Source organism: Passer domesticus, chromosome 8, assembly GCF_036417665.1.
Source record: "Passer domesticus isolate bPasDom1 chromosome 8, bPasDom1.hap1, whole genome shotgun sequence".
Classification (NCBI taxonomy): Eukaryota; Metazoa; Chordata; class Aves; order Passeriformes; family Passeridae; genus Passer; species Passer domesticus.
In genome coordinates this window covers 10,780,284-10,805,119 of record NC_087481.1, presented here as the reverse complement: position 1 = coordinate 10,805,119, position 24,836 = coordinate 10,780,284, and the positions used below count along the sequence as shown (strand labels likewise).

Here is a 24,836-nt window from a genome sequence, read left to right as displayed (position 1 = left end):
GTCTTTCTATAGATCTTCTCTCTTTCTGTTGTTCTCTATTTCTTCTCCTTCTACTCCTACTTACCTGGAACATTTTTGGCTAACTTAACATCCTAAGGGTTAAAGGTTTCTAGGTAAATGGGCTAAGTTAATGCTATGATAAGAGTTTCATGTTGAAGTGGATGTTGTATTAAAACCTTTGCCAAAGTTCCTTGATTGTCTCTATTTTGCCAGTAAAATTTTATGTCATTTTTACCTCTTAGCTCAGTTTGTCAGAGCATGGTGCTGGAATCATCAAGGGAGTGGGTTCAATCCCTGTGTGGGCCATTCACTTCAGAGCTGGACTTGATGATCCTTGTGGGTCCCTTCCTACCAAGAATATTCTTTGCATCTGGCCATGTTGAGAATATCTGGTTGGTGTTTCTTCTGTGCACCAAACTCAAGGAAAGGAACCCTTTGATTTTCCCCAGCATTTCAGTGTTCTGGGGTGGTCCAGCCCTGCAGGCTCACAGTGGCCTCTTGTTTCCATGAGGACCTGGAATGTCACACAGGTTGATGACATTTATCCTTGCTGCCCCTCACATCCCCCTGCCCCACAGAGAGCCCCGAGCCACCCGTGAGGGACAGGCCCTGCTGGCCCAGGCTGGGCTCAGGGCTTGGCCTTTCTGCTTCCCCCAGCCAGCCCAGGCCTTGCTCAGCATTGCAGTTCCCTGCCCAGAGCCTTGGGCTCCCTGCACTCCTGGCCTCAAGGATCTGCTCTCAGCAGTCCCTGGGGAGCCTTTGGCACTCCCTGCCCTCCCTGGGGCCCAGCCATGCTCCAAGGCACTTGGAGTTTTGCTGCTGACTCCTTGAGCAGCTTCTTCAACCTTCTCTCAGTGCCTGAGGCTCCTGGACCCAGCCCCAAATCCAACATGGGGATTGTCAAAACACAGAAAGCTCTTGAGGGCTCTTTCTTCAGTGCTCTTCATGTGTCCATGGCTTGTGCAGCTGATTGGAGTCAGTGTAGAGTTCCTTTAAGGATGAAAGATTTCAAAGTGCACCTCATTAATTTTTTTTTTTCTTTAATCAAGTATTTTTTTATGTTCCAGTTCAGAGAAGAGCTGATAGAAGCATTCCCCAGCAGATCTTGATGATGAATGTCTCCTTAGGAGGTCTGGGCATGGAGAAGAATGAGCCCCTTGAGGGCTGACCCTGTTTGGACAAGCTGCTCCTCACCCCCAGCCTCACCATGTCTGGGATGCGTGGCTCCTCCCTCTGGGCAGAGCACCTCACAGTGGGATGATGTAATTTTTATTAGTCGTGCAGTTACACTCAATGGCCCATTAACAAAAGATATCTCCCTGGAGGGAGGATTGATTTGTTGAAGAGATAAAGAAAACTGCCCAATTAACAGAAAATAACTGCCCTACCTCTGACAGATGGCAAATACAATACACACATTATCTCTCAATCCAGAACAACAGGATTTCAAATTTTGGAATTTAACTTAACATTGCTCAAATCTGACAATAATGAAGCTTAACATTGCTTAGTGTTATCAACCCTGAATTTAGATTAAATTAAACATTACAGAATAAAAAACTAATATCCTTAAAAGTTATACATATAACAAAATTTAACTTATTCTGATGCTATTCATGGAAATAAGGCACTGAAAAGTTGAACAATCCGCAATTGAAATAACAGTGTGATGGATTTACTGGGGAGATTCAAAGGATGTAATAAGTGTGTCATGTTTTTACGTAATTTAGTTTTGAGAGAAGCCCATGGTAGCCACAAATTTTATGCAAGCATAAATTTAATAAGACCTTTTAAAGTGCAGTTTTACTGAAAGAAACAGCAATGTGGAATTCAGCAAATTGCCTGGCAAACCAGCAGCTTCTTGAAATCGTATTTAGTGTAATTCCAGATGGTCAATTTACCAGCATTTCTGTTAAAGAACCTCCGGCCAGTGCCGTGGTGGGGGGGCTGGCAGAGCCACGCCGGGGGCTCAGGGGAACCGCGCTGGGAGCAGCCGAGCCACGCACCCCAAACCGCCCGCGGTTCCCCCTCCTGTCCCAGAGCCTGTGAATGTGCCTCTGTGCCAGAGGGAAGGAGCAGGAGATCCACCCAGTACATTCCCAGGCGGACAGTATCAGCAGCAGTGGGGTTGTCCTGCAGCCAGGGGCCATGCTGGGCTGGGAGATGGAGCAGGAGAGAGGGGGAAAGGGGCACTGACTTCCTCCTCACCTGCCTGCGTGTCTCGGGCATCTTTCTCTTCCCTGCTGCTTTCTCCTCCATTGAGCCAAGGTTTGGGAATGGGAAATCCTGGTTTGGGGAAAAACAAGGGATGAGCACAGTGAGGCTGAAGGTCGTTTGCCCAAGTCCCTCTCTAGAAGTCACCTGGTAAAAACCTTCAAAAACCAAAATGAATTAAAAAAGCCACCAGGAGCATCTCATTTCCATTCTCATCCCTCTGGGATTCTGGTGGTCCCCTCTCTCATGGCTGCCAAAGATCCCATAGCTCCTGGGGATCCCCCCTCTCCAGGGTCCTGCTTAGGGATGCTGGGGGGTTTTGGGGTTCTAGGGTCCCTCTCTCCAGCCTCCCCCCAATCCAGTCACTTGGGGCTCTCTCCTCTCCCCACCGCTCTGTCCTGGTTTAGGGCAAATTTGGGAGAAAACCTCCAAAAGGGGTTTCCTCTAGAAAGCAAATTCAAGCAGCCTGTCCCCCAATCAGTTTGGGAAAAGATTTCCTTGGAGAAAAGTGGAAAAACTTGTTTATTTAACAGACAAAGCATTCATGAGCACAGCAAATGACGAATATTAAACAATAAAACCTCTTGCTGCTCCAAAAGAGATGACAAACTCAGAAAGTCCCTCTGTGGGCTGTAGCTCTGCTCACTCAGTCTCTTATCAGTCTCCTATCAGTTTCTCCAGCACTGGAAATGCCGTGGACCAGGCTCGGGCCAATGGGCCACAGGTGGAGCTGCCAGGGCTCTTCTGGATGTTGAGAGCAGGTTTCAACAGCTCTAAAGTAAAAGAAAAACCACAGTCCAGGGCACTTATCTGCCTCAGAGAGCTAAAAACTAACTAAAACCAAAGGAGAGCCCTGTCCTGCAATCTGTCTGTCCAGCAGCTGGAATATGGAGGAGTGCAGTTTCTAAAAAAACCTGCTCACTTCCTGCCTTCCTTTGCTCTCAGAACCTGCCTTAAAGTTGCAGAACTCATTTCTGGGCTAAACAGATTAAGAGGGTATGAGCATGATCCCAGGTGCAGCCCTTCTGGGGGTTTGGGGGTGTCTCTGTCCCTCTGACCCCGATGATGTTTGGACAGGGTCACATCAGGGCTGAGAGGGACAGAGACTGCCCTGAGCACCCCCGGCAGAGGGTGAGGGGGAGGGAGACCCCCCCAGGCATTCCCTGGAGTGAGAATGATGGAAACCACCTGGGGAATGGCCTGGGGTGACAGGGACAGGAACAGCCCCCACAAGCCCCTCCCAAGCATCACCCAGGGTAAGAGGCAAGAACAGAGCCCCCTCGAGCATCCTCTGGGCACTGGACAAAATAAACTTGGCAGAAATCAAACTTAACTCTGCATAAACCACTTTGATGAATATTTGATTTTCCCACAAGTCACATGTGATGAAAATGCAGACAAATCCCAAACATTAATAAATTGAAAATAGAAGCAATTGTGTGGCAATTCCAAGTTCCATTGGTTCCTGCACAGCTCCAGCTCAGCTGCTGGCAGGTTCCCATAAAAAAAAGTGGAAATTTGGCCCAATACAGATTATTAAAAGGAAGAGAAAGCACTGTGGGGCTTTGTCAAGGGTGACAGGGATGAAGAGAATAATGATTCTCACATTTGGCAAAGCCTCTAAGCCTGTGAATTTGGCATTTATTCAGGAATTTAGCTACTTGAGCTGGGCTTCTTGTGGGACTTTTAGCAGCCTTGTGTTCCTCACCTTGGGGTCAATGAACCTTGTCAGCCTCTCTGGTATCATTTGCTCCCTTTCCTCCAGTGTTTTTAAGAAACTTTTCAAGGAAGGACAACAAAAGATTTTCTTTCCACTGGCCACCCAGCCACCAACAGCCTTTTTCCTCATCAGTTCTCCCAAATGTCACTCAGATGAAGCTGCGTCCGAGTTTCCAAGGGTTCCTCCAGAAAGAACCACAACCTCTTCAGAGGAGGGAACCATGCTGTTGTCAAAGGCACTTGGGGAAAGACAACAGTGCCTAAACGCACTGTGCCAAAATAATGTTGCAATCTGGTTAAGAAATTTGTTAGAGAGATGCTTCTGCCCCAATTAAGGTGCTAATGAGACGAAATCCAAAGTGGATTTTATTGAACAGTAAATGTGAGGTAAAGAGAAATGGAAAAAAGAGAAAAAGAAAGAAGAGCGGGTACGGCAAGGGAGTGACAGGGACAGAGACCTCCCCTGGGTCAGGGCAAGTGTGACATTGTCTCCTGTGTGCGTGGCCTTCCCAGGGTGGGGTTTTTACACCTGAGCCAGTTTGGGTAAGGGGGGTGGTGTTCACCCCCCCAGCAGGGATTACCCCACTGTTTCAGGCTGCAGTGTAAGATGTAACCAAATGCATGTTTTCCATCACCATCTTCATAAATTGTTATAAACAGGTGGGGCAATGTTCTTTATCTCTTCCATGACTCAGCCCTGATAACGCCCTCCAGGGGCTCTCTTCTGTGAATGGGCCATTGAGTGTCCCTGCAGGACTGGTAAAATGACATCATCCCATTGTGGGATGCTCCGCCCAGGGGGAGGAGCCAAGCATTCCTACCTGGATATAAGCGGAGGCTTCTGACACCAGGACCACCTTGGCTACTGGATTCCCAGAGGACAAGAGCTCCATAGGCACCACTGGACCTTCAGAGGAAGACCAGACCCTTCTCCAGGATCACTGCCTTGACAGAATCACGATCATCACTGCAACAGGACTGCAGCCACCATTTAATGGGACTGCTACCAGCACCCTGACCAACAGGGTGCCAGGTTATATCGTGACTGTGTCAGTTTAAGGCAGTGTTTCTGTATCATTGTCTTGATCTTAATTTTCTTCTTAAATTGTAATTCTGGCTTAAAATCTCCCCCTGGTTTGCCCTCAAACCTGTACGAAACTCAATGCACTCATCTCTTGTTTTCCTCCCAAAACAGAATTTTATATCCCAAACCCACTGCCAGATGGAGGAGAAGGCTTCAAGGAAGAGGAAGATGCCCCGAGACACTCAGGCAGGTGAGGAGGAAGTCAGGGCGTCTTTCCTTATCTCTCCTGCTCCATCTCCCTGCCCAGCACAGTACAAGTCTGCAGGACAGCCCCACTGCCAATGCCATCCTGCCAGGGATGCACTGGGAGGATTTCCTTCCCCTTCCCTCTGGCACAGAGGCAAATCCCATCCTCTCCTTGCCCTGTCTTCCTCAGACAAGCTGAGAATAGGGACCAGGGAGGACAAATCCCCATGGCAGAACCTCATGGAAGAGGCAGATTTGAGTGGCTCCATGGCACAGGAATCCAGTGGGGAAGAAAATTCCCTGAGATACTGCAGGAGGAGGGGCTCCAAATCCAGCCCAGGTTGCTCTGAGGAGGAAAGACCCACCCTGTGCCAGGAAGGTGGACAGGGCTTCAGCCAGGGATCGGAGCAGGTGGCCCATGAGCAGCTTCCTGATGGGGAGAAGCCCTACAAGTGCTTGGAGTGTGGGAAGAGCTTCAGGTGGAGCAGCCACCTGATCAGCCACCAGATGATCCACACTGGGGAATGGCCGTACAAATGTGGGGAGTGTGGGAAGGGCTTCAGCTACAGATCCACCCTTGTGACCCACCAACGCATCCACACCGGGGAGAGGCTCTATGAATGTCCTGAGTGTCAGAAGAGGTTTCAGACCCGCTACAGTCTCCTCAGGCACCAAAGGATTCACACCGATGAGAGGCCCTTCCTCTGCCCCGACTGCGGGAAGGGCGTCAAGCAGAATTCCCACCTCGTCACCCACCGGCGCATCCACACTGATGAGAGGTCCTTCCTCTGCCCTGACTGCGGGAAGGGCTTCAAGCGCAATTCTCAACTCATCACCCACCGGCGCATCCACACTGGGGAGAGGCCCTACGAGTGTCTCCAGTGTGGGAAGAGCTTCACCCACAGTTCTAACTTAACCAGACACCAACAGAGGCACCAGTAGGGGAAGCCCTGCAAATGCCCCAACTGCAGGAAGAGCTTCATGCACTGCCTGCAGCTTCATCCCCCATTGGATGACCCATGCTGGTCAGAGTCCTGGTGATCCATGTTCCCAGTGATCCATACTGGGAAGACACCTGTCCCTTCTCCTGCCCCTGCCGATGGCATGATGTGGGATTGATGAACATGAGGGTTTGGCCATGGCTGTGTCGTTACATTCACTCCTACCTCAAGTCATTGCCAGGGGCAGGAAAGGGAGTCTCTCTCTCCCCTCGAGGAGAAGGGTGTTCTTTCCAGGCAGAAGGAAATTGTGTCTGGGAAGAGACAGTCAGCTGAGTTGTAGTTTTCCATTTTTCTTATCCCTTTTGTTATCAATATTGTTGCTGTTCCTGTTTGTTCCTGATCTTGTTGCTGTTCCCAATAAATTGTTCCTATCCTAGCCCAGGATCTTTGCCTTTTGTGCTTTCCATGGGAGGCAGGAGGCTACCAATCGGCAGCATGGTTTTAGCGGGACCTGAAAATTGGGGAATCCCATTCCTGAACCCCACCCTGTGGAAACCAAGCATCCCTACTGGTCCCAATCCTAGTTGCCATGCTAAGGATCAGATTTGTCACAGGCCCTCAGAGGGGTTCCATGGAGGCTTTCCAAGAGTCTCTAGGCTGTTCAAGAGCTGGAATGTCACAGGCAGAGACAGGGGCTCCATGGATACCTCCCAGGGGTTGCTGGGGATGGTAAAGAGCCCTGTGGTCAGAGGCAGTCACAGCCATTCCATGGTGACATCCCAGGGCACCTTGGGCTGCAAAGGCACCGATCTGTCACAGGCACTCATGGGGGCTCCACGGTGACATCCCAGGAGTCCCCAGGCTGCCAAAGAGCCGGGATGTCCCAGACACTCACAGGTGTTCCAGTCATGGGCACAGTGGGAGCTTCAGGCAAAAGCTTTATTTCTTTTTTGGAGAAACTCCTGCTGAGTCATGAGGTGGAGAAATGACACCCAACAGCCACCATGGATCCTCAAACCCCTGCAGGACCCCTAGACTTCTAAAATTCCTTCTGAAAGAGGAGACTGGGAGCGGCTGGATCGAATCCCAGGCCCAGACTTTGTCAAAGGTGTAAAAGATTGGACAGGTAGAATTGATCTTTAACGCAATTTGTCCCACAGGATTAATGATGGAATACTACATATATATATATATATATATATATATATATATATATATATATATAAATACAGCTCTGATAGATTCTGATTATCATTAGACAGAATGGATTATTTACACCACAGAGTAAATTAAAAAAAAAAAGTTATTTACTCCACAGTATAGGAGCTATAACGACTATTAGAATATTCTGCTCTAGGAAGCAATTTTGAAGTCAGCAGGACCTGGCTCAAGTTGTTGGAGCCCATTGCAGGCAGAGCCTCCTGCTCCAGCAGGAACTGCCTTTCCTGTGCCAGGAGCAGGGCAGGTCCCGCTGCAGGAAAAGCCCCAGGCCAGCCCCAGCAGAGGGAAGGGCTCGGGCACAAGGGCAGAGTGCCGTGCTGGGAGCTGTGCCAGGCAGAGCCTGAGGCGCCAAAGGCACCTTGGCAGCAGCAGCTGCTTGCAGGGCATGGCCAGAAGCCTCCCTTGGCAGCCCGGCCTGGTGGCCAGCACTGCAGAGCTGCTGCCTCAGGGCTCATTTCTGCCTGGGCTCTGAAAAGCCACTTCTGCTCCAGGAGCCTGCCTGGGAAGCCATTGGCCCCAGCACCTTGGGCACAAGATATGAATGACAAAACTCTTCATGCCAGCAGAGACAAGGCAGGGGCAGAGGAGAGGGGAGAGCCAGGCCCAGGGCACAGGGCTGCCATGGTGATGGCTGTGAGGTCACTGCCCCTGCAGCAGCCTGGCTGCCCTCAGCAGACATTCTGGCCACAAGCGTTGTGAGGGCACCCAGCACATCAGAGAACCCACACAAGAGGAATTCTGTCCTTGGGGATGAGGGTGTTTCACTGGGTCAGGCTGCACAAAGCTCCCGCTCTTGGATAATTCCTGAGATGGGCATCCGCTTCTCTGGAAAAAACAGTTGCAGTTTTGTGCCATTCTCATAATTGTAAAATATTTCCTCCTTTTAACAAAAGTAAATCCACTCCCATTTAGTTCAGAGATATTGAGCCTTGTTCTGTCACTGCAAGATTTGGGAGAACGTAACTTTGACCACTATTTTTCCATTTGCACAGACTTTGGAGAGGACCCAGAAATCTCTCAAGATGGGGTTTGGAGGCCTCATCACATAACCAGCAGGTAGAAGGTGGTGGCTCTGGGCTCAAAAGTGTGGAGACTGAGGACAGAACAGTAGTAGCCTGGGAGGGATTGAAGGGTGGTGTCAGCGAGGCCGGAGCTTTTCTTCATATAGGATATAAGCATGAGAAGGCAACAATGGAACCAAGGGCAGCTGGGGAGGCCCAGCCTGAACGCCATGAGAAAGGAATTTCTCTCCCTGGGCAGGGCTGTGGTGCAACACATCCCCCAGGAGAAGCCTGGAGCAGCCCAAGGCTTTGTGTGGGCAAGCAGAGGCAGGCAGGAGGCAGAGCTGTCAACAAAGGAAGGGGCCAGCCAGGTAGGGCAGCCGGGGGATGACGACAGCCTGCAGGGACAGAGGCACAGGGCAGGGACACCGTAGGACAGCCTGGGCTGCACAGGGCACAGGGATGGGCATCAGCTGCAAGGCCCTGACAGAGCCAACTTGGGCAGACACAAAGAGCACCAAAGCCCCAGAGGGTCATTAAAGTCCTTGTGCTGAGCTGGGCCGGGCTCCTGGCCCAGAGGCAGCTCCTGGCAAGGGCAGCGCTGCAGAGAGACAGCTCTGGCCAGGAGCAGCTCCTGTGCACAGCCCAGCAGGGCTGGGGCACTGCCAGGGCAGCTCAGGGACACCAGCAGGGCACAGCCAGAGCTGACAGGGGCTCAGCACTGGCAGGGGCTGGGGGATGTCCCAGAGGGGGCTGTGTCACAGCAGCACCTCTGTGGCTGTGTCATGGAGGCACAGGGCAGCTGTGATGTCAGCAAGGGGCTGTGTGACAGCACAGAGTGGGCTGTGTGAGGTCACTGAGCAGCTACAGCATCATAGAAGAGACTGTGTGACAACACAGAGCAGGCTGTGACATCATGGCATGGCTGTATGACATCATAGAGCAGGCTATGAGGTCAAAGTGTGTGCTGTGACATTACAGAGTGGCAGTATGACATAACAGAGAGGGTATTGTGACATCACTGAGGGTGTTGTGACATCACAGAGCTGTCTGTGACATCATGGAGTAGAGTATGAGGCCATAGAGCAGATCCGGACGTAACAGCTGGTGGCACTGTGACATCAGCGAGTGGGTTGTGACATCACTAGGTGGCTGTGTAACATCATAGAGAAGACTGTGACATCACAGAACAGACTGTGACATCACAAAGCAACTTTCTGACATCACAGAGTCTTCTGGGACATCACAATGCAGCTGCATGACATTCCAGGGTGACATCCCAGAATTGGCTCTGTGACAAAACAAGGGTGCTGTATGACATCCCAGAGTGGGCTGTGACATCACAGGTGGCTGTGTTACATCATAGGGTGCTCTGTGACATCACAGGATGCTGTATGAGATCACAGGTGGCTGTGTGACATCCAAGGGGCTGTGTGACATCACAGGGTGCCTCCTTGTCCCTGCTCAGCAGCCTGGCGGGGGCCGCCCCATGGTCCTGCCCTTGGCATTGCACATCCCCACATGCCAGTGCCCATCCCGGGAAGAGCCCTGAGCAAGGAGGGAGGGACAGGATGTGCCTGGCCAGGGGCTGGGGCTCAGGCCTTGGCCCTTTGCATTCCTGAAACATATCCAGGTTTGTTCAGCACCAGAGACACCTTTCCCTTGTTTGTCCCCAGCTGTCATCACTGCCTCCAGTGCTCTGCTCTGTCTGGAACCTGGGGACACTTTCTCAGTTGTGTCTCTCAGTGGGAGCCATTAAAACTTCAAGAAATTTCAGTGCTTAAATTTAACTTCGAGTTTTAGAGCAGTTCTTTGAAGACTCTCTCAGGGACTAAGTCTGATGTAAACAACACCAAAGCCCTGAGAGAGTCATTAAAGTTTTCCAAGTCCAATTATGGAGAAATATTTCAAAGAGCTTGTAAGACATACACATATCTATTTTAAAGGGTTTATTTTATTACATTTCTCTTTAGATCAGAGGTGATTGCAGCATTCTGTGATTGATATTGACCCAGGGTCTCTCCTCAGGAGCTCTAGCCTGCTCAGAGACGCTTTGTCTTGAGCTCTGACCCACTGTGGACAACCTTGCTCCACATTCCCCTGCCCCATCCTGTCTGTCCTCACTCACCTGGGACCTGCTGTGCTTGCAGAGCTGGCTGCACTCAGCCTAAGAGGGGTTTTCCCTTTTTGTATTTTTTGAAGCAATCTCAAACTCCTGAGTTTCCCCACTGAACACAGACACACTCCTCAGGTGTGTGCCAGCCCGAGGTGCCACCAAAACCACTGCAGGCTGCCCTGGGCCAGCTGTGAGGGTGGATCATCAGCCCAAGCTGCACTGGGCCACTGCAAGGGGCTGTGGCCATGGACACTGCCCTGACCCCACTGCTGGGTTTGGCTGCCACGGCAACCCTGAGAAATTAAACTGTGCTTGGAAACACTGGGGAGGACTGGGACATACTGGGAAACACTGGGAACACTGTAGGAGACACTGGGATATACTGGGATTCACACTGCGGAGGACTGGGACAACCTGAGAACACAAGGAATGCTGAGGGAGAATCTGGGTGGACTGGGATGGACTGTGGGGGTACACTGAGACACAGTGGGACATGCTAGAACATACTGGGATATACTGGGAGTGACACTGGGGCATGGGACATTGCAGGGAAGACTGGGAGACACTGGGGCATACTGTGGATGGCATTGGGAGGAACTGAGAGGGACTAGGAATGAACTTACGTGTATTGGGACAAATGGTCTCTACTGGGAGGGCCTGGAGGGGCATAGTGGACGTGCTTGGTTGTACTGGGGATGAACTGGGCAATACTGAGAGGGACTGGAGGGATTGAATGGGCTGTTCTCTGCCGTCTCCCATTTGCCAAAGCTCCCGTCCATCACCGCTCACAACCAAACAGCCCAAGGGATTGGGGCCTCAAGGGCAGAGCCTGATGTCAGTGCCATCTTTTCTTTTTTTCCTACAACTCCTGTCATGCTCCAGTCGCAATTGAGCCCCACTGGAGCCGGGACTGCAACGCTCGTCATGCCCCGCGCTCCACAGAGCCCACCCCGGCATCCGCCCCCCATCTGTCCCATAAGTGTCCCCCCGACCCTCCAGGATCCCTCAGTGCCCCTCAGAGCCCATTCGGGACCCCGCAAAAAGAGTCCCCGGATCCCCTGAGTGCTCCCAGCCCCACAGATGCCTGGTACAGCCACTTCTGGGAATTCATCTCCTCTCATCCCCCGCAGCCCCAGAGCTCCTCATAGCACAGCCCCGCACCTAAAACTGATGCTGTGCCATGCAATCTAAACAGCCTGGTTGGACCTCTCCCAGCGCCCCCTAAATGCTCCCGAACAGTTTGCGTTCCCCCCGAGGACCTCAGTTTGTGGCTCGGACGCAAAAATGTCCACCAATTGCCTTCCCGACCCCCAAACGCCACGTTCCCACCACTTCTGGGACTTTATCTCCCGTCATGCCCCGCCATCACCAAAAGCCATTGCAGCTGCGCCTACAACTCCCGTGATGCTCCGCGGCGCGATTAAACCGTATTATACCCGTGCCTACAACTTCCATCACCCCCCGCGCCCCAGAGAGCCCCGTTCGAGCCCCCCAAGGGCTCGACCAGACCCCGAAGGGCCCCAAATTCCCCTCCCTGACCTCCAAGGGCCGCCCTGGACCCCCAAGTGCTCCCCCGGACCCAGAAATGTCTCTCAGAATCCCTGAGTGCCCTCCAAGTGCCCACCTGGCTCCCCTAAGTGTCGTCCATACCCTCAAGTTCTTTCTAAATTCCCTCCCCAGACCCACAACTGCCTCAAATGTGCCCCAGAAATGTCTCTCTGGACACCAAAAGGCTCTCCCATGCCCCTGTCTGAGAAAAAGATTATAAAAACTATGACAAAATGACTGGACATATTACTAATTACCATAAAGAGGAAGAAATAAATAGCCAATAGATCTTCATTAATTAAGGAAGGGGAATGTGCTACATAGAACCAAAGAACATTAATGTTCTTGGCTACTAAAAATGTATAGATTTTTTATGCAAATATAAAAACTAGGTAAGAAAAACCACTGTTAATATTATAAATGAAAATAAATATATACATAATTAAATAATCACACAAAATAATGTGTTACAGAATAAAACAAAAGAATAAATTACAGAAACATTTTTGGATATTTTGGGATGTCAGTCCCAGGTGGGTTATGACGGACATGGTGAGGTAGAGGGTGAAGAGCAGGTTGTCCAAAAAGGGTCAGCCCAAAAAGGCTCATTCGTCTCCATGCCCAGACCTCCTAAAAAGACATTCAGCATCATGATCACTTGAGGAATGCTTCTATCACCTCTTCTCTGCAATGAAAAATAAAAACCAAACTCACATATGTGATTAAAAAACCAAAAATCATGAGGTGCACTTTGTAATCTCCCTCCTTAACTCCAATCACTGCAGAAGCCCTGGAGACTTGAAGACAATTGAAGGGAGACAAAGAGCTCCTGAGGGCTTTCTGTGTTTTGACAATCCCCATGTTGGATTTGGGGCTGGGTCCAGGAGCCTCAGGCACTGAGAGAAGGATGAAGAAGCTGCTCAAGGAGTCAGCAGCAAAACTCCAAGTGCCTTGGAGCATGTCTGGGCCCCAGGGAGGGCAGGGAGTGCCAAAGGCTCCCAGGGACTGGTGAGAGCAGATCCTTGAGGCCAGGAGTGCAGGGAGCCCAAGGCTCTGGGCAGGGAACTGCAATGCTGAGCAAGGCCTGGGCTGGCTGGGGGAAGCAGAAAGGCCAAGCCCTGAGCCCAGCCTGGGCCAGCAGGGCCTGTCCCTCACGGGTGGCTCGGGGCTCTCTGTGGGGCAGGGGGATGTGAGGGGCAGCAAGGACAAATGCCATCAACCTGCAGCCCCTGCCAGCCTGGCCAGGGAGGCCGAGGGAGAGCCAAAGTGCAGCCCCTGCCAGGAAAGTTCCTGCTGTGGGGCCTCTAGAGGCGCTGCCCAAGCCCAGGGCACAAAGGCCTGGGTGCCTGTGGCCCTGCCAGCCCTGCCCAGCCTTTGGCCATCTGTCCTGCAGGCTGTGCCCCCTGTGCGTGCTGCTCCTGTGCCCTGGCCGGCTGCACTCGCCCCTCTCGCTGTGCCCCAGCATTTCTCAGCCAGCGTTTCTGTGCCCTCCCTGGGCTCCCTGCACCCAGCGCTGCCGGCTCCTGGCACACAGAGCCGGCCATGGCCCAGCCTCACGCTGCCACACCTCGAGCACCACAATTCCACCCTGGCAGGGACTTTGCTTTCTCCTCAGCTCCAGCCTGAACCTTCCAAGCTGCACTTTGGGGAGGTTTCCTGCAATTCCCACTCCCAAGGAAAGCTCTGTCTCCTGCTGTTCAGGAACAGAGAAGGGCTGGTGGGAGAAGTGCTGGTCAGAGGCTGTTTAGGGCACAGTCACAATGAAATCACTGACTTTAAAAATATTCTGTAAAAGAAGGAGGGGCATCAATAAATCTTCTACACTGGACTTTTGAGGGCAGACTTGGGCCTGTTGAGGATGCAGATTTGGGGAGTACCAAATCAGGTATTGATTTTTTTAAAAAAACAGCCCTTAAAAACTAGTTCCAGGAAGGATGGAAACACTTCAAAAAAGAAATCTTGAAGGGGCAAGAGTAGGCTGCCCCCTTTGTGCAGAAAGATGACCCAGAGGGAGAAATGACTGGCCTGGCTGGGCATGGAGCTTTTCAAGGAAAAGGGGGATTAAAAAGGGATTCAAAAGGATATTTTTAGGGATTAAAAAGAGGGTGCAGCACCTTTGGACATAGAGGCAGGTAAATCAAGAAATGTTTAAGGATGTTGTTAGGTCATGCAGAAAGAAAATTAGAGAGGTGAAAGCTCAGTTAGGACTTAACTTGGATACTTCTGTGAAGGTTAATTATTATGTTTTTATAGGTACATTAATGTCAAAAGGAGGGGTAAGGACAACCTGCATTTCTTACTGTGAGGGATATGATTACCAAAGATGAAGAATGGGCTGAGGTACTTCTCCCCTTCTTTGCCTCAGTTTTTAACAAAAAGACAGGCCATCCTCAGGACAAGTGTTCTCCTCAGCTGGTAGATGGGCACAGGGAGCAGAACAGCCCCCTGGAATCCTGGAGGAAGCAGCTGGAGACCTGCTGAGCCACTCAGGTGCTCACAGGTGTCTCTGGGATCAGATGGGATCCATCCTAGAGGGATGAGGGAGCTGGTGGATGATCTCCCCAAGCTGCTCTCCATCATTTACCATCAGTCCTGGATCAGCAGGGAGGTCCCAGAGGAGTGGAGGTGCCAGTGTGAGCCCATCCCCAAGAAGGGCTGGAAGGAGGATCTGGGGAACTCCAGGCCTGTCAGCCTGACCTGGGTGCCTGGCAAGGTTATGGAACAGATCACCTTGAGTGCCATCACAGGGCACCTACAGGACGGGCGAGGCATCAGAGCCAGCCAGCGTGGATTCCAGTATCTGCACTGATGATCTGCATGAGGGGATTGAGTCCAGCACCAGCAAATTTGCAGATGACACCAAGCTGGGTGTGAGTGTGGATCTGCTGGAGGGCAGGAGGGCTCTGCAGAGGGACCTGGACAGGCTGGATACAGGGCCCAAATCCAACAAGATGAGGTTGAACAAGACCAAGTGCCGGGTCCTGCACTTGGGCCACAACAACCCGTGCAGCACTACAGGCTGCGGACAGAGTGGCTGGACAGCAGCCAGACAGAAAGGGACCTGCAGGGACTGATGGACAGCAGGCTGGACATGAGGCAGCAGTGTGCCCAGGTGGCCAAGAAGGCCAATGGCTCCTGGCCTGGATCAGGAATGGTATGGCCAGCGGGAGCAGGGCAGTGATTCTTCTCCAGTGCTCAGCACTGGTGAGGCCACACCTCGAGTGCTGTGTCCAGTTCTGGGTCCCCAATTTAGGAAGGACATGGAGGGGCTGGAGCGTGTCCAGAGAAGGCCAAAAAGGCTGATGAGAGGTCTGGAGGAGAAGTTTGGTTGAAAGCACATGAGGGAGCGGTGGTTAAGTTAACTGGACGATGCTCTGGGTAGACAAGGTAGTGTTAGGGTGCAGGTTGGACTTGGTGATCTCAAATGTCTGCCACAATAAAGCGGAGTGGTTTCCCTGGTGTCCCCCAGCCCTTGCTGGCCCCAGGGGCTGATGGCATTTGTGCTCCCTCAGGTTCATGTCCCCACAGCAGCAGCATGGGGCTGCTCCTGCCTGCTCTGTGCAATGCAAACAGGGGCTCCTGAGCCAGTGCTGCCGTGGCTGTGCCTGCAAGGATGCGGCACCTGTGTGAGCTGGGGGAGAGGCCAGGGCTGCAGAGGGGGATGTTGTTGGCAACTCCATGAGGACGCTCTGGGACGCTGCCCTGGGCTGTGCAGCGCACTGGGGATGGATCAGCCCCTGCTCTGCTGCTCCTTCCCGTCTCCCCCAGGGCCCTTGCAGAGCCCCAGCCATGCTGTTTGCCCCCAGCCTGCCCACGGCCAGCCTGGGGCTGCTCATCCTCGGGCTTTTCTGTGCTGAGCATTGGCCTGGCCGTGTTCTTGAGAGAGCCTGGGCAAGGAGCCTGCAGCCCCCAGGGCCTGGCCTGAGGCGTCAGCGCTGCCCCAGCAATGCCCATGGCCTGTCCCTGCTGCAGCCCCGGCACTGCCACCCCCAGGACTGTGCCCGGCCCCGAGAGCACTCAGGCCCTGCAGCAACACCAGGGCCACCAGGGCAGCGGGGCAGGGCCACGGCAGCAGCACTGGCAACACCAAGTGCTGCTGCTGCTGCTGGGCACAGCTGCTGTGCCAGCACTGATCTGCCCCAGCTCTGCACACAGACATTGCTGCTGCAGCTCCAGAGAAGGCAAAAGAAGGGCATCTCTGCAGAAATCTCTACTGGGAGATTCTTTAGTTTGTTTATAGCCACGGAGAGCACAGCCCCTCATTGACTCAGTCTGTAGTCTCAGGGATGATGGAGAGAAAAAAAAATGCGAGACTGGCACAAACACTGACATTTTTTTCTGGATAATATTAAAAACTTAAAGAAAAGGAACCTCCAAATTGAAACCAACAAGAAGTATCAAAGATGATTTTTATTACAAGTGATTTGCAGAAATCGGCAATCACTTTAATGTTCCTGAATGCATCCAGTGATCAGTCTCCGCACTGCAGCCTTGAGCTCCTGGTTCCTCAGGCTGTAGATGAGGGGGTTCAGGGCTGGAGGCACCACCGAGTACAGAACTGACACTGACAGATCCACAGATGGAGAGGAGATGGACAGGGGCTTCAGGTGAGCAAATGTACCGGTGCTCATAAACAAGGACACCACAAGCCAGGTGAGGGAGGCAGGTGGAAAAGGCTTTGTGCCGTCCCTGCTCAGAGGGGATCCTCAGCACAGCCCTGAAGATCTGCACATAGGAGAAAACTATGAACACAAAACAACCAAATGATAAACAGACACTAACAGCAATGGGCCCAAGTTCCCTGAGATAGGCTTTGGAGCAGGAGAGCTTGAGGATATGGGGGATTTCACAGAAGAACTGGCCCAGGGTATTGCCATGACACAGGGGCAGGGAAAATGTATTGGCTGTGTGCATGAGAGCATTGAGAAAGGCACTGGCCCAGGCAGCTGCTGCCATGTGGGCACAAGCTCTGCTGCCCAGGAGGGTCCCGTAAGTGCAGGGGTTTGCAGATGGACACGTAGCGGTCGTAGCACATGATGGTCAGGAGGGAAAGCTCTGCTGATATGAAAAACATAAAGAAGAAGAGCTGTGCAGCACATCCTGTGTAGGAGATGGTGGTGGTGTTCCAGAGGGAATTGTGCATGGCTTTGGGGACAGTGGTGCAGATGGAGCCCAGGTCGCTGAGGGCCAGGTTGAGCAGGAAGAAGAACATGGGCGTGTGCAGGTGGTGGCCGCAGGCTATGGCGCTGATGATGAGGCTGTTGCCCAGGAGGGCAGGCAGGGAGATGCCCAGCAAGAGGCAGAAGTGCAGGAGCTGCAGCTGCCGCGTGTCTGCCAATGCCAGCAGGAGGAAGTGGCTGATGGAGCTGCTGTTGGACATTTGCTGGGGCTGGCCATGCAGTCCTGTTCAAGGAGGACACAGTGACGAGTCAGGGCTGACTTTGCTAAACAATGTTCAAGCCCTTTCTCCCAGCTCTGCCCCTGCTGCTCTGTGCCATCCAATTTTCCTTTTCTCATAGCCCTTCCTTCAGCCCCATGCCTGGAGCTCTGCTGGGATCTGGCCCTGCTGCTGTGACGAGCAGGGGCTCTGCCCATGGACACCAAGGGGTCAGCTCTGCTCTGCAGCAGTGAGGTCATGGGAACAGGGACAGGGGCCAGTCCTGGGATTGGACTTCATCAGCCCAAACTGCTCCTGAGGCAGAGGAGCTCTGCAGCACCTACTGTCCCAGGGCTAAGGAACAGTGGCAGCCAAAGGCAGTTTGAGAGGGTTTCCTGCTGTGCCCAGGGAGATCAGAGAGAACTGAGCAATGCAAGAGCAGTGGCTGTGACTCAGTGAAGGGTGAGGGGAGCTGCTCTGTCACCCCATCTGTCCCCAGCTGCCATTTCTGAGATCCAGGGCAGTTCCTGTGTTCCCCTGGAAATCAGCCTGGCACAGCTGGGAGCAGAGGGACCCACAGCAGAGCAAACTGGCTCAGCCTTCCTCAGAGTCTCAGCCCCACTCTGGCCAAGGACACTCCTGTCCCCCAGTGTCCCCTGGAGGCAGCTCACAGCTTGGATGGCATCCCAAGGACACACTAAGGGTCCTGTCCATGGCATTGCTTGAGGAGAGTTGGCTCATTTCCAGCCTGCCCTGCCCAGAGCTCCCCGGGCACAGGGAGCTGGGACACCCCATTGCTGAGCTCAGCCTGCACAGGAGGAGCCCAAGGGCTGGGCCTGACCCTGCAGCTGGAACTGCCATCCCAGAGAGCCCCTCAGCAATGCCAGGAGCACCTGGGCAAGGCGAGGAGAGAGAGAGCCGGGCCTGAGGAAAAGCCTTTCCCTGCCCAGCCCTGCACAGCCCCTGCCAGGCAGCACCAGGGCAGGGCAGTGGCCCTCAGGCCCTGTCAGCAGGAATGGGCACATGGCAGGAGAGATGCCCTTCATCTCTCGGGCTGCTCTGCCAGCCCAGGAGGGACTGAGGGCCCCGAGCCCCCGGGCTGAGGGCTGTGCTGGCTGGGAGGGGACACGAGAGCTGTGCTGCTCAGGGCAGTGTCTGCCCTGCAGGGCAGGGCTGGCAGTGCCACATCTGCCCTGCAGCAGGGCTTCCCTCAGCACTGCCTCCTTCCCTCCCTGCCCACGGCTCTGCTGCTGGAGCTGTGCCAGCCCAAGCTGCTCCTGTGGCCCCGGGCTCCTTCCCTGCCAGAGCTGCCAGAGCCCAGCCCAGCCCCTGGGCCAGCTCTGCCCTGCAGCTGCCCGGGGCTGCAGGGATTAAAGAACAGCTCCCCCAGCCTGGGCACCATGGAAAGGTGATGCTGGATGGGCCTGGAGGCTGGGGAGTGGGGGGGGCACTTGCTGAGGTTCCCAGGAAAACTCAGGGTGATGCTTTAAGAGCCTCAGCCCCTGTTCTGCCCTGCACAGCTGAGTTTCCCTTGCCACCAAGCTGAGCCAGGGAACAGTGGGAGCACAGATTCAGGAAAGCAGAGACCCAAGCAGGAAACCCCTGCCCTGAATGAGCTCATGAAAAGTCCCCTTAGGAATGAGCTGGGCGTGAGCTGGAGCTCTGAGCAGCCCTGGCCCACACAGCACCCTCTCCACAGCAGCAGGACCTGCCCTGGCAGGAATCACTCCTTGCCCCCACAGCTCCCCTGACCTGTCCATGGGGAGCTGCCAGGCAGGCTGAGAGCTGCCCCTGGCAGGTGGCACATCCCCTGGGCTGGCCAAGAACCCTGAGGGCTGCAGGACCTGCTCTGCAGGACAGCCCTGGGCAGCCCTGGCTGCAGCCCCAGCTTCACCCCCTGCAACCGTCCCTGGCAGCAGGAGCCGTCCTGCCCTGTCCCTCTGATGGTGCCCAGGGCAGCCCTGCTCTGCAGCACATCCTCCTCCTCCTGCTCCCCTGCCACAGAGAAATTGGGAGAGTCCTCCTGGCACATCCCCCAGGCTGTGGGGTGTGCTGGCTTCAGGAGATCTCTCCAGGAGCACAGGGGACATTGCCCTGCATCCACTGACTCACCATGTGGAGGGCTGTGAAGATCTTTCCCCAAGTGAAGTTTCAGCTCAATGACTTCCTCAGCCTGTCTCTGCCAGGCTCCTGTCCCCTCAGTGCCTGCAGGCAGAGCCCTCAGCCCTGCTGGGCTGGGAGAGGAGCTGGTCCTGGGAAGAGCTGTTCCTTTAAAGCTCAGCAGCACAGACACAGCACAAGGACGTTAATGACCCTCTTGGGACTTGGGTGTTGTTTACATCAGACTCAGTCCCTGAGAGAGCCTTCCAAAGACTTCTCCAGAACTCAAAGTTAAATTTAAACTCCAAAGTTTCTTGAAGTTTTAATGGGTCCCACTGAGGGACATGACTGAGAAAGTGTCCCCAGGTTCCAGTCAGAGGAGAACACTGGAGGCAGTGATGACAGGTGGGGACAAAAAAGGCAAAGATGCCTCTGGTGCTGAGCAAACCTGGATGTGTTTCAGGAATGCAAAGGGCCAAGGCCTGAGCCCCAGCCCCTGGCCAGGCAGATCCTGTTCCTCCCTCCTTCCTCAGGACTCTTCCCAGGATGGGTTCTGGCATGTGGGGATGTGCAATGCCAAGGGCAGCACCATGGGGCGGCCCCCGCCAGGCTGCTGAGCAGGGACAAGCAGCCACCCTGTGATGTCACACAGCCCCTTGGATGTCACACAGCCATCTGTGATCTCATACAGCATCCTGTGATGTCACAGAGCACCCTATGATGTAACACAGCCACCTGTGATGTCACAGCCCACTCTGGGATGTCATACAGCACCCTTGTTTTGTCACAGAGCCAATTCTGGGATGTCACCCTGGAATGTCATGCAGCTGCATTGTGATATCCCAGAAGACTCTGTGATGTCAGAAAGTTGCTTTGGGATGTCACAGTCTGTTCTGTGATGTCACAGTCTTCTCTATCATGTTACACAGCCACCTAGTGATGTCACAACCCACTCGCTGATGTCACAGAGCCACCAGCTGTTACGTCCGGATCTGCTGTATGGCTTCATACCCTACTCCATGATGTCACAGACAGCTCTGTGATGTCACAACCCCCTCAGTGATGTCACAAAACCCTCTCTGTTATGTCATGCTGCCACTCTCTAATGTCACAGCACACACTTTGACCTCAATCTCCTCTATAATGTCATACAGCCATGCCATGATGTCACAGCCTACTCTGTGATGTCACAGCACACACTTTGACCTCACAGCCTCCTCTATGATGCTGTAGCTGCTCAGTGACCTCACACAACAAACTCTGTGATGTCACAGCCCAACCTGTGACCTCACACAGCCCACTCTGTGCTGTCACACAGCCCCTTGCTGACATCACAGCTGCTCTGTGCCTCTAGGACACAGCCACAGAGGTGCTGCTGTGACACAGCCCCCTCTGGGACATCCCCCAGCCCCTGCCGGTGCTGAGCCCCTGTCAGCTCTGGCTGTGCCCTGCTGGTGTTCCTGAGCTGCCCTGGCAGTGCCCCAGCCCTGCTGGGCTGTGCCCAGGAGCTGCTCCTGGCCAGAGCTGTCTCTCTGCAGTACTGCCCTGGCCAGGAGCTGCCTCTGGGCCAGGAGCCCGGCCCAGCTCAGCAGCACAGACACAGCACAAGGACTTTAATGACCCTCTGGGGCTTTGGTGCTCCTTGCATCAGACTCTATCCCTTAGAGTGTGCTCAAAACCTTCTCAAGAACTTAAAATCAGATTCAAAGTCCCAACTTTATTTAACTTTAAATGGGTCCCAGTGAGGGACATAACTCATATGAGTGTCTCCAGGTTCCACATAGAGCAGAACACTGGAGGCAGTGATGACAGCTGGGGACAAACAAGGCAAAGGTGTCTCTGGTGCTGAGCAAACCTGGATGTGTTTCAGGAATGCAAAGGCCCAAGGCCTGAGCCCCAGCCCCTGGCCAGGCAGATCCTGTCCCTCCCTCTTTGCTCAAGGCTCTTCCCGGGATGGGCACTGGCATGTGGGGATGTGCAATGCCAAGGGCAGGACCATGGGGCGGCCCCTGCCGGGCTGCTGAGCAGGGACAAGGAGGCAATGAGGCCCCAGGCCTGCAAGGGTCTCTTGTCCCCTCCTGGCTCAGGCCCAGGGCCAGCAGCCATGGCCAAAGCGCTGCCCAAGTTGGCTCTGTCAGGGCCTTGCAGCTGCTGCCCATCTCTGTGTCCTGTGCAGCCCAGGCTGTCCTATGGTGTCCCTGCCCTGCGCCTCTGTCCCTGCAGGCTGTCGTCATCCCCCGGCTGCCCCACCTAGCTGGCCCCTTCCTTTGCTGGCAGCTCTGCCTCCTGCCTGCCTCTGCCTGCCCACACAAAGCCTTGGGCTGCTCCAGGCTCCTTCTGCACCACAGCCCTGCCCTGGGGGAGGAAATTCCTTTCTCTTCATGTCTGGTCCTCCCCAGCTGCCCTTGTGTTGTGTTCCACTGCAGTAAGCAGCAAAACGACTCCCCCAGACCCTGGAGTCTCAGACCTCAGGCAGGCATCGATGACCAACAGGGAAAGGAAAGCAACAGGATGGGTCTTGGTTTAGCAAAGCCCAGGATCCTTTTTTGTGCCAGGTACCAAGACAAGAAACAAATCGGGAGAGGGGGTGGTGGTTTGTCATGGGTTTTATATGACAGGATAGGGGTGGAGTTTAGGGTCGGGGTCCAATAGCAGAAGGAGCCGAGGACTGCAAAGGAGTGAATCGAGGAGGACAACCAATGGAAAAATCTATGGCAGGGACTTTGCAGTAGAATTTGAACCAATGAGGTTACAGAAAAGGAAAAATGTTCTGTGGCCACTCCTTATTTGACCAGATGGGGTGGAGTGTCTTTTCCTGGGCTTGCAGGGGCATGCCCCACAGGATGGAGGGGCGGAATTCTCTTTAAATCACGCCCCTCACCCGATGCTGTCTGTCTGGGTAGAATGCCTGCTTCCTGGGGCGAGGGAACTCCACACCCTTGGTGCCATTATTTCTTTCTCTGGGTGTTTTATACAATGAAGAAAAACTCCAGCCTCTCTGAAACCACCCTTCAATCCCTCTCAGGCTGCTCCTGTTCTGTCCTCTGTCTCCACACCACTGAGCCAAGAGCCACCACCTTCTCCCTGCTGGTTATGTGGTGAGGCGTCCAAACCCCATCTTGGGAGATTTTTGGTTACTTTCCAAGGTCTGTGAAAATGGAAAAATACTGGTCAACATTATTTTGTTCCACATCTTGCAGTAATAGAACAAGAGTCAATAACTCTCAACTGAATGAGGGCAGATTTACATTTGTTAGAAGGAGAAATATTTTACAATTATGACAGTGGCACAAAACTGCAACTGTTTTTCCAGAGAACTGGATTCCCCATCACAGGAATCACAGGAATTGTCCAAGAGCAGGAGCTTTGTACAACCTGACCTAGTGAAACAATCTCATCCCCAAGGACAGAATTCCTGTTGTGTGGGTTCTCTGATGTGCTGGGTGCCATCACAACGCTTCTGGCCAGAATGTCTGCTGAGGGCAGCCAGGCTGCTGCAGGGGCAGGGACCTCACAGCCATCACCATGGCAGCCCTGTCCCCTGGGCCTGGCTCTCCCCTTTCCTCTGCCCCTGCCTTGTCTCTGCTGGCATGAAGAGTTTTGTCACTCATATCTTGTGCCCAAGGTGCAGGGGCCAATGGCTTCCCAGGCAGGCTCCTGGAGCAGAAGTGGCTTTTCAGAGCCCAGGCAGAAATGAGCCCTGAGGCAGCAGCTCTGCAGTGCTGGCCACCAGGCCGGGCTGCCAAGGGAGGCTTCTGGCCATGGCCTGCAAGCAGCTGCTGCTGCCAAGGTGCCTTTGGTGCCTCAGGTTCTGCCTGGCACAGCTCCCAGCACGGCACTCTGCCCTTGTGCCCGAGCCCTTCCCTGTGCTGGAGCTGGCCTGGGGCTTTTCCTGCAGCGGGACCTGCCCTGCTCCTGGCACAGGAAAGGCAGTTCCTGCTGGAGCAGGAGGCTCTGCCTGCAATGGGCTCCAACAACTCCAGCAAGGCCCTGTTGACTTCAAAATTGCTTCCTGGAGCACTATATTCAAATAATTGTTATATTTCCCGTATTGTGGAGTAAATAACTGTTTGGGTTTTTTAAAATTTACTCTGTGGTGTAAATAAGGCATGTTATCTAATCATGATCAGAATCAATCAGAGCTGTATTTATACAAATATATCTGGTATTCCATTGTTAATCCTGTGGGACAAATTGAATTAAGGTTCAATTTTACCTGTCCAATCTTTTACACCTTTGACAAAGTCTGGGCCTGGGATTCGATCCAGCCATTCTCAGTCTCCTCTTTCAGAAGGAATTTTAGAAGTCTAGGGGTCCTTCAGGGGTTTGAGGATCCATGGTGGGTGTTGGGTGCCATTTCTCCACCTCATGACTCAGGAGGAGTTTCTCCAAAAAAGAAATAAAGCTTTTGCCTGAAGTTCCCACTGTGCCCATGACAAGAACACCTGTGAGTGTCTGGGACATCCCGGCTCTTTGGCAGCCTGGGGACTCCTGGGATGTCACCGTGGAGCCCCCATGAGTGCCTGTGACAGATCGGTGCCTTTGCAGCCCAAGGTGCCCTGGGATGTCACCATGGAATGGCTGTGACTGCCTCTGAGCACAGGGGTCTTTACCATCCCCAGAAACCCCTGGGAGGCCTCCATGGAGCCCCTGTCTCTGCCTGTGACATTCCAGCTCTTGAACAGCCTGGAGACTCTTGGAAAGTCCCCATGGAACCCCTCTGAGGGCATGTGACAAATCTGATCCTTAGTGGGCAACCATCACCAGCCCCATTCCTACAGTCAGTTTCCATGGCAACCATTGGCAGCCCCCTGTTCCCCCTGATGCACAGAATTGGCTGAGCTGGGAGGGACCCATCAGGATCCTGGAGTCCAACTGCTGACCCTGCACAGGACATCCCAACAATGCCAGCCTGGGCCCGGCAGCGCTGGCCAAACGCTGCTGGAGCTCAGAGAGCCCTGGAGCTGGGAGCCTTCCCTGGGGAGCCTGGGCAGTGCCCCAGCAGCCTTTGGGGAAAAACCTTTTCCTGAGATCCAGCCTGAGCCTGCCCCGACTCAGCTGCAGCTGTTCCCTCCAGTCCTGTCCCTGGGCACCAGAGGGAAGAGGTTCCCACAGCCCCAGCCAGGGACCCGCTCCCAAGGCTGTTGCCATGGCCACCAGGGCTGGGACCAGCTGGGATGCTCGGTTTCCACAGGCTGGGGTTTAGGAATGGGATTCCTCAGATTCCTGCTCCGGCTAAAACAATGCTGCTGCTCGCTGCCCTTCTGCCTCCCATGGAAAGCACAAAAGGAATAGATCCTGGGCTGGGATAAGAACAATTTATTGGGAA

General features: G+C 53.6%; 1 pseudogene; it reads right to left on the bottom strand.

Moving 5' to 3' along the window:
• LOC135305589 (zinc finger protein 850-like) overlaps positions 1–24,836 on the bottom strand; it is a 652,086-nt pseudogene that overhangs the window by 81,011 nt on the left and 546,239 nt on the right.